Here is an 8,343-nt window from a genome sequence, read left to right on the forward strand (position 1 = left end):
CAAGGAACTGTCTTCTTCCTGGCCCAGACGAGGAATCGAGCCACATAGCAGTGGCGAGAGCGTCACAAGAAGTAGAAGACTAGACGATCATTTCTCCTACTTTAGAATGCACGCAATTGTTTATTGAGGTGTGTGTGAATGATCTGCATAGTCACTTATGTAATTGGATGTTTATTTCAGTTATATATATACTAGTAGATCGCCCGTGCTTTGCCACGGGCCTTTTTTTCATGTGCACATTAATACAATGCATATAAAATTTTGTAGATATTTTTTAATTGCACCTGTAAATATAATACATATAAAATTTTGTATGTATAAAAAATATATCCTACAACAATCATAATATAATTGAAATACACTTCACTCGCAATTTAACTCAACCATGTATATAGGGAGAAATGATCTAAATAATTATATGTTGTCTTTAGCTTCATTTGCACTCCGCAACCCTAGTCCATGTTCGCCACCTCAGTAGTGACAAATCCGGCTCGCAATGCCCCCTTCCACCTCCATGAACACACACTTCACAATCAATTGAACCATCTATACAATTACTAACATGTTGCATCCCTTCTAAGAAGGATTGACTTGAAAGGGGCACCTTACCCATGATTCTCCTGTTTTTATGATCTCTGCTATCTGGGCAACATCCAGATTGTAGAGACGTCATTCTCTTGAGCACATCAGACATATGTGTCTTCTATTGCTACTTCTGCTTGAGTGTGCTGGTGAATGATCTCATTTGGTATGTAACAGATAGACAAAAAACCTACCAAAAATATCAGTGTTATATTAACTCGTTGGTGTTGTTAACTCCAAAAATATGGGAGTGTAAATTTCCAGGAAATCATCTAAGAAATTATTACAAGTAGTACTGAAATCAGTTGTCAAAAAAATGGTAACCAAACATTAGAAAGATGGTCCCTGAACACACATTACAGAAAATAATCATATATGAATTATATTAGGTAAAAGTAATTGGGCATCACATTATGAGATACTAAAATTGGAATTAATCACCACGATATTTAGTGAGGATCTGAACTATCTCATACTTCATACTCTGCTTGCTTGAACTTCAAATAAACATGCTATGCACCAATTGGAAGAACCAGATCACTTAGATCAAAATGTTATCCACAATTTGAAAGAACATAGCAGCATACAAGATCTCCTTTCAGAATATAAAAAATAACCATCCAACACATGTCCTGCAAGCAACATTGTGCAAGTGTATAACAACTACATGTCAAATATGCAATAATTTGGGGAATGAAGGATCACTTTTACACCCTTATTTTATGGACCGAATATGAAACTCGCATGTCCATAAGACAAGCAACAAATATATCTAGGTCTAAATATCCATGGGCACTCTACATGGCAAATATGCAATAATTTGGGGAATAAAGGATCATTTTTACACCCCCCCCCCCTTTTTGGAGCGAATATGCTCCCAAGCTCCAATCAGATCGAGCGAGCGAAACCAAGAACCACCTACATCATAGTTCAAGGGCCAAGGTAATTAACCTCGTCTGATTAGAAGACGAATGTTATCCCCAAGAATAACCCGTCCAATTCATTTCCCTAAGGAAAATTCTTCCAGTTGGAAGAAACCATAAGTTTATGCGAACTGATCTCTGAAATTTGAATTACATACTGATTAGATAGCATCAAATTAGTACAAAAATATTACTTACCAGTTGTGTTGAACAATCACCAGATCAGCAAGCAAGCAAGATATGTCTGGGGCCAACTTGTTGAAGGGCAGAAAAGGACCAAGTGCAGTGATGTTGCTATTTGCTGAGGTAAGCAACTGTGGTTATTCCCATATGATCTAGAGTCTAGATAGGTAAAAAGATATGGAGTATGAATCATTCGCACAATTCAATCCTTTGATTGTGTGAATGCATACATTCGCCAGTATTACATCACACTTACAAAGTTGTTATGTGGTGACATGCTAATCCTCCTCAAAACCTAAGCCATTGTTTGCGAGAATGACCGGCGGCAGTCAGAGTAAACCCATGAGGCCAATGCCATGGCCACCGCCCACCATGCCCGGAGCTCCTCGTTGGACCGAACGCGGTACCTCTCTGTGACGTCTGGCGCCACCTCTGTCAAGATATGTTTTGTATATAACCATTATCAACTACTCCATCTGTAAAGAAATATAAGGGCGTTTAGATCATTAATACAGAGGCGATACATCCTTCAAGGATCGCAGCATGTACGCATACCATGAGACCCATCAGGCACATGATCTATCCGTTTGATGGTGCCCATGTTGTTCATCTAAGCTCAAACTTGTGATACGTAGTTGTGTACTACTCCACTGTAGAAATCTCAAGATACTGCAGAATGGTAGCATGGATACGATCACCCTGCAAAGAGCAAACAATATGTTTTAAGCAGGAACAAAAAGGAATATTTTAACAGTTATAAGTATACCAGAGGACATTGATATTTGAGCTGGAAAAAAGAGTAATTCTAGAAAAACATAAATGGCCTCAAACGTAACGCAAAATAACCAATACCGTATTCAGTTATGATGTTTTTTATAGGCATCATACGGAATAATATTAACCCTCTTCCTTTAAGCAACAATCAAATAGAAAGATAGCCTCTTCTTTAACCATTCGTACAAAACATAGATTGTTTGTTTCGTCCAGAAAATAAAGGAAACCCAAACTTAGGATAAATATAAGATATAAGGAGGCCATGAAAAACATGCTGCTGCATTAACAAGTTTAACCCTTCTTGAACGTTCTGTTCTTGACCTGTTATTCACAATTATGTTCATTAATTCTTAACAAGCCAAGACTGACGCGAACCTATTATTCATGATTATGTTCATTAATTCTAAACGAGCCAAGACTGACGCCAACAATAACAAAAAACTTCAAGTATGGCGTACCATAAAAGAGAGAAGACACTATATATAATAGATCATCAGTTTTCTAACCCCGCCCGTTGTGTCATCGCCTCTAATACTAATTACCTAGACCACACCAAGGGCATTTCGAAGATCTAAATATCGAATCACTTTCTGGACAGAAAAAAATATCCAACTCAAATAGAAATGAGTATACCAAATAGCTTGGTATGAGCTTGCAGTGAGAACATCATCTGTGTCTGAACTTAGTGTTGCCATCAAGTTCAAAACTCAACGATCATATAGGAGATCGATGGACAGAACCTCTGTTTGTAAAGCGTCCCTAAAGCGTCGCTTAAGCGACGCTTAAGCGTTAGAGCGCCCTCCAGGCTCAAAGCGTCCAACTCGCTTTAGACATGTGTCTAAGGCGTCCGCCTTAGACACTAAAGCGTCTGAAGCGCCTGCTTAGGCGTCCTGATTGGCGCTTTAAGGCAGAGAGGACGCCTTAGACTTGCCAGGCAGGGTACAGAGATTCCTGGCAGGGAAACAGGGCTGGGCTCACATTTGAAACAGTTACAGGAGGGGAAAGAAAGAGAGAGAACCAAAACCAGAGCGTGCAAATATCCAGGCTTTCAGCTCTTTCCTCTCTCCTCTGGCAGCAGCTTCCTCAGATCTGCACCAGCCTTTTCTGCTCTGTTGTGTGTTATGCTATGCACAACTCCTCTGCTGTTAGGTGCTACTGCCTCTCTTATAGCAATTGGCTAGTTGCTTACTGCTTAGTGGATGGATCAGAATATATGGGCTCACTGGTGGATTAGAATCAACATATATATGTCTCACTAAATGGTGCTCTATTATACTGCCCATCAGGTTCAGAGTCTGTCTAAAGCGTCGCCTCGCTTTACGCTTTATCGCTTAAGCAGTGAGGCGCCCCCCTAGCGCCTCGCTTCGCTTTACCGCTTTATAAACATAGGACAGAACTAAACCATAATTTTTTCCATGAATGTGTAAACATGAACTAAACCAGGTATGGGTTATTAAAAATGGAACAATTGGAGCAGAACATTTGCAAGAAGCAAACCAAATTGAGCCACCTACACTGATAAGCCCATGTGTTAAATCAAAAGGAAACCATACCTACTATATAATACACTTTTGAATTAAACCAGGTCTGGGTTATTAAAAATGGAACAATTGGAGCAGAACATTTGCAAGAAGCAAACCAAACTGAGCCACCTACACTGATAAGCCCATGTGCTAAATCAAAAGGAAACCATACCTACTATATAATACACTATTAAAGACAACGATAATATAAACAAGAAGCATAGACCACTAGACATCAAGTGCAGCCGTAAAAACTCATTATCGTTGTCGTCAGCAAACGCAAACATGGATCCACCAGTCATTACTATTGTCATTCAGCTTCCGCAATATCAGAAACCACAAAGAGAACCTGCCAACATGCAAAGAAGAAGATCATCAGCTCACACCTATCAACAATTAAATAGATCTATAGCAAAAGCAAATAGAAACATATATGCCAATGTCCATGACCAAATTCATACAGCCCCACACCCATTGTAAAACACACACCCCTAACAAACAGCATGGCAAAAGGAAAAAGGCAAACAGCACGCAAGAATCTCATTATCTGGCATGTTCAGTCATGAATGAAAATATTGAGAGTATTTAAAAATAGATCTCTACATCCCTCTATATTGCCTTGTTATATATCTACCAAATGGAGCAAAAGGTTACCCTAAATAAGTTATAGACATCAATTTGTACTTCCGAAACTACTGTGAATCGCGTAGCTCAAAATTTAGAACTTGTTAAAATAACATGAGAGATTACTTAATGATGTAGATGAAGATAAAGCGGACGCATTAGGTTCAGTGTCAAGTGGTTGTTGTACCTGCAGATTGTTGTAATTTTTTTAGTCCAACTGCTACGCTCGTACAGTATCAAATATCAAGAACTTGGCCAATTGCAGTGAATCATTGAGATGCTATAGATAATATCCAAGCCCATAGTGATTAAATAACAACATAAGAAAAGAGCCTGAGTGAACCAGTAACATCCATCGAATAGCTTAAATTATCAAATAGATCAATCAAAACTACTGATCGAGCAGCTACGCTGAGAAGATGTCGAGCGTGGAGCACCCTGATGGTTCTGCGGCTGAGCGTGCACTCCAGTCCTGTGCTTATATCTCACCATGTAGAAACACATACAGAGGATTATTAATTTCTACTGTCGCTAGCAGATTGATTGCAAGCAAGGCGGAGTTGACCTTGTAAAAGACTGAATATCATTCGACCTTGTTGATGCCAGCATGAAGGGCAAGGAGAGAAGGACATACCTCAGTGGTCATTGCCGCCTCCTCAGCTATGATCTAATTGCAGCTCGTCGAGAGGGTGTCGGAGATGTTGCTGCAAGTTTTCACTCCTTGGCATCAGATATATAGCATTGTAAGTCTGCTTTCAAAATAAAAATTCTTAAATTCCTACAAATAACAGATTGGATCAGCTACTTCTAATTAATACTAAAAATATACTTTCTAGTTCAATTTTGTACATAGCATGATAAGATAAAGTACAATCTATAACGTAATACCACATGTTGCTTAAAAAGGTTACAATACATCTTGCTTAAACTACACTCCAGTGAAAATATAAATATCATATTATCCTCGTGATTGAGGCAACGTTTTGCATCAGGAACGAGCCGCCGAGGATCTACCCTCTAGCCTAGTCATATCTACTGATACAAAATATGCAATCACTACTTACTGGGTTAGAATTCAGAGAGATTGGAGTGTTTGATTCACTGATACTATTGGAGAATGGAGTTCCAAAACCTTCATTTGTGGTGTGTGCAAGACAGCTAGCCTACAATTTACAAGGAGCATAATAATTATTTTAACCAAGCACTATAACTAATGACAAGCAACTGTTAGGTAAGGAGCATTAGTATTGTAGACCAGGAGCATACCTCGTTGCTTGTAAGACAACACATGAAGTAGAATCTCCTTTTGGTTGTAAGAGAAAGAATGTAAGAATTTTTCTATCAGAACTTTTGAAAGGCCAAACAATGCTTGTGGAAACTGTGATCGGGCAAACTCAAATTGGCCACTTAAAACATCGAAGGGACAACAGATAGCAAATAGTTGAGAAAAAAAATTCTCAGTGTGAAATTACGATACGAACAAGTAATTTAATTTTAAAAAAAGCAATACCATCCTTAGGATCAAACTGGAGCTCCTCTACCTCCTTTAGACCTGGAGCACAAACATAATGTTAATCATTTGAGCAACTTACCTCTGCAGCCATATAACGATGGAGACTCCATCTGCTGAAGAAAAACAAATGATCTATCAACATTGACATTGTATTTCGTCCGAGGGAATCCAAATCCGGATCAACAACCAAAATTAAGAAAACGAGCATGAATGGATGGGGGCATGAGGGGTTGGGAGCCTGACCCGAGCGGAAGATGCGGACAAAGATGACGGCACTGAACCCTGCAGCAGTATGGTTGACATCCTTGCAGTGCGTCACACGATGGAGCCCATGACTCGAGCGACACAGGGAGGTGATGGAAGCATGTGCTGCAGCCTGCATCTACTTGCATATATTTGAATCCGTGGAAGCACTCCTCCTGCTCGGCCGTGGGGTTGTCGGTGATGCGACGATAGAGCCCAGGAGGCGCCTTGCCTCACGCGCATGCCTGGTACCCGGAGGCGCTTAAGCACGAACGTGGTGGCGCCGCCCGCCTCGTCGCCGGCGGATTGCGTCCTCTTCACCGCCCGATCTGGTAGTGCTGGTGGGTGTACCTTGTGGGGCCTGGGGATGCGGCATGACCCATCGCATCAAACGATTTGGTAGGAGGGTTGTACGGCGATGGAGCCCATTGCGACGGCGCTTGGAAAATAGTAGCATGGCGCGGCGGCGGACGTGGGGCTAGGAACCCTAGGCGGGTTGGGTTGAAAAGAGGAGGATGTGGGAGATGTGGGTGTCTATCTGCGTCCGAGCGAACCGGGCGATCGAACGAGGAAAAGGCATGTCGAGGGAGTCGAGGGGAGCCTCGCTGGTTAATTTTCGTAGATTTTTTCGTCCACTTTTCTTGGGTGCGACGGGAGGTTAACCCTGGACTGCGTGCGAGGATCGCTATGAGGTTTTTATTGGTTTGATTGATGCGGCTCACAGTGAGATGGGAGTGAGGACGAAAAAACCCAATATACGTGGGACGAAATTTAGCCGGCAGAGACTACCAACTGAGACATTAGGAGTAGAGATATATATTACATGTTATTCTATTGTAGATAGAGTAAATCACACGGCTTATTAGCAGCAATCGTCTGTGTTATTATTGGTCTTCGTACACATTTCTAATTACGGACCTGTTTGCCGCGTATCACATATATCTTGTTCAGTTAAACCATTTTCATTGTGTTGCCTAATCACATACAGTTCATCCTAGTGAACCGTATGCTATATATCGCACATGCCTTCATCTGGCTGTCCATTTTTTTTGTTCCTTTTCATCCCAAACAGTTAATTGAACTAAACCGTATGCCCTGCATCGCACACGCAACTAAAATCTGAACCGTGTTTGATGCATCCGTCATCACAAACATTTTGCATCTTTTTTGACGGGATTTTTACACCCCCGTTTGCAATTATGGCATCGCACACAATTTCGTCGAAGGGTCTCTGATCGTAGTGTCGCGTTTGGACCATCCTGCAATAGTGGTTGCTTAAGCAATCATCAAAAAAAGTTATGTAAACAGAGAAATCATCCATGAAAACCTCAACAATCTTTTCACAAAAGTCGGAGCATATAGGTAGCAGGTGCATTATATAAACCAAAAGGCATACGTCTATAAGCAAAAGTACCGAAAGAGCAAGTAAAAGTGGTCTTTTCTTGGTCCTCTTTTGACGCAGGTATTTGAGAGAAACCAGAATAACCATCTAGAAAGCAAAAATGTGTATGTTTAGATAATCTTTCTAGTATTTGATCAATAAAAGGTAGAGGGTAATGATCTTTTTTAGAAGTTGTTTAATTTCCAAAAATTAATTACCATTCTATAACCTATAACAATGCTTTGTGGAGTCAATTCATTCTTATCATTAGGAACAACAGTAATACCGCCCTTCTTAGGGACACAATGCACATGACTTACCCATCTACAATCAGCAATAGGATAAATTATACGTGCCTCCAGAAGCTTTAATATTTCATTTCTTACCACTTCTTGCATCTTAGGATTTAACCACCGTTGATGATCAACAACTGGTTTAGCATCAGGCTCCAAATTAATTTTGTGCTGACATAGAGTGGGACTAATGCCCTTAAGATCATCAAGAATATATCCAATAGCTGCACGGTGCTTCTTCATAGTTTTCACTAATTTCTTTTCTTCATGCTCTGAAAGGTTAGCACTAATAATAATAGGATAT

The 8,343-nt window shown here is 40.4% G+C and overlaps 1 long non-coding RNA gene across 24 annotated transcripts; it reads right to left on the minus strand.

The window, feature by feature from the left end:
- Nucleotides 1-276: 276 nt before the first annotated feature.
- On the minus strand, nucleotides 277-6,981 carry LOC119331854. Of its 24 annotated transcripts, none has more exons than XR_005160678.1 (8): nucleotides 6,366-6,981; nucleotides 5,876-6,235; nucleotides 5,674-5,772; nucleotides 5,244-5,358; nucleotides 4,736-4,796; nucleotides 2,244-4,334; nucleotides 1,704-2,164; nucleotides 277-772 (listed from the first exon to the last, which is right to left on the minus strand). It is a non-coding gene; the product is annotated as an uncharacterized LOC119331854 (long non-coding RNA). The 24 variants fall into 24 exon arrangements; XR_005160679.1 differs by lacking the exon at nucleotides 4,736-4,796 and having other exon boundaries at nucleotides 5,244-5,313; nucleotides 5,876-5,912; nucleotides 6,120-6,235; nucleotides 6,366-6,980; XR_005160681.1 differs by lacking the exon at nucleotides 4,736-4,796 and adding an exon at nucleotides 1,534-1,643 and having other exon boundaries at nucleotides 1,724-1,806; nucleotides 1,945-2,164; nucleotides 5,244-5,313; nucleotides 5,674-6,235; nucleotides 6,366-6,980.
- Nucleotides 6,982-8,343: the final 1,362 nt, after the last annotated feature.

This window comes from Triticum dicoccoides, chromosome 7A, assembly GCF_002162155.2.
Source record: "Triticum dicoccoides isolate Atlit2015 ecotype Zavitan chromosome 7A, WEW_v2.0, whole genome shotgun sequence".
Taxonomy (NCBI): Eukaryota; Viridiplantae; Streptophyta; class Magnoliopsida; order Poales; family Poaceae; genus Triticum; species Triticum dicoccoides.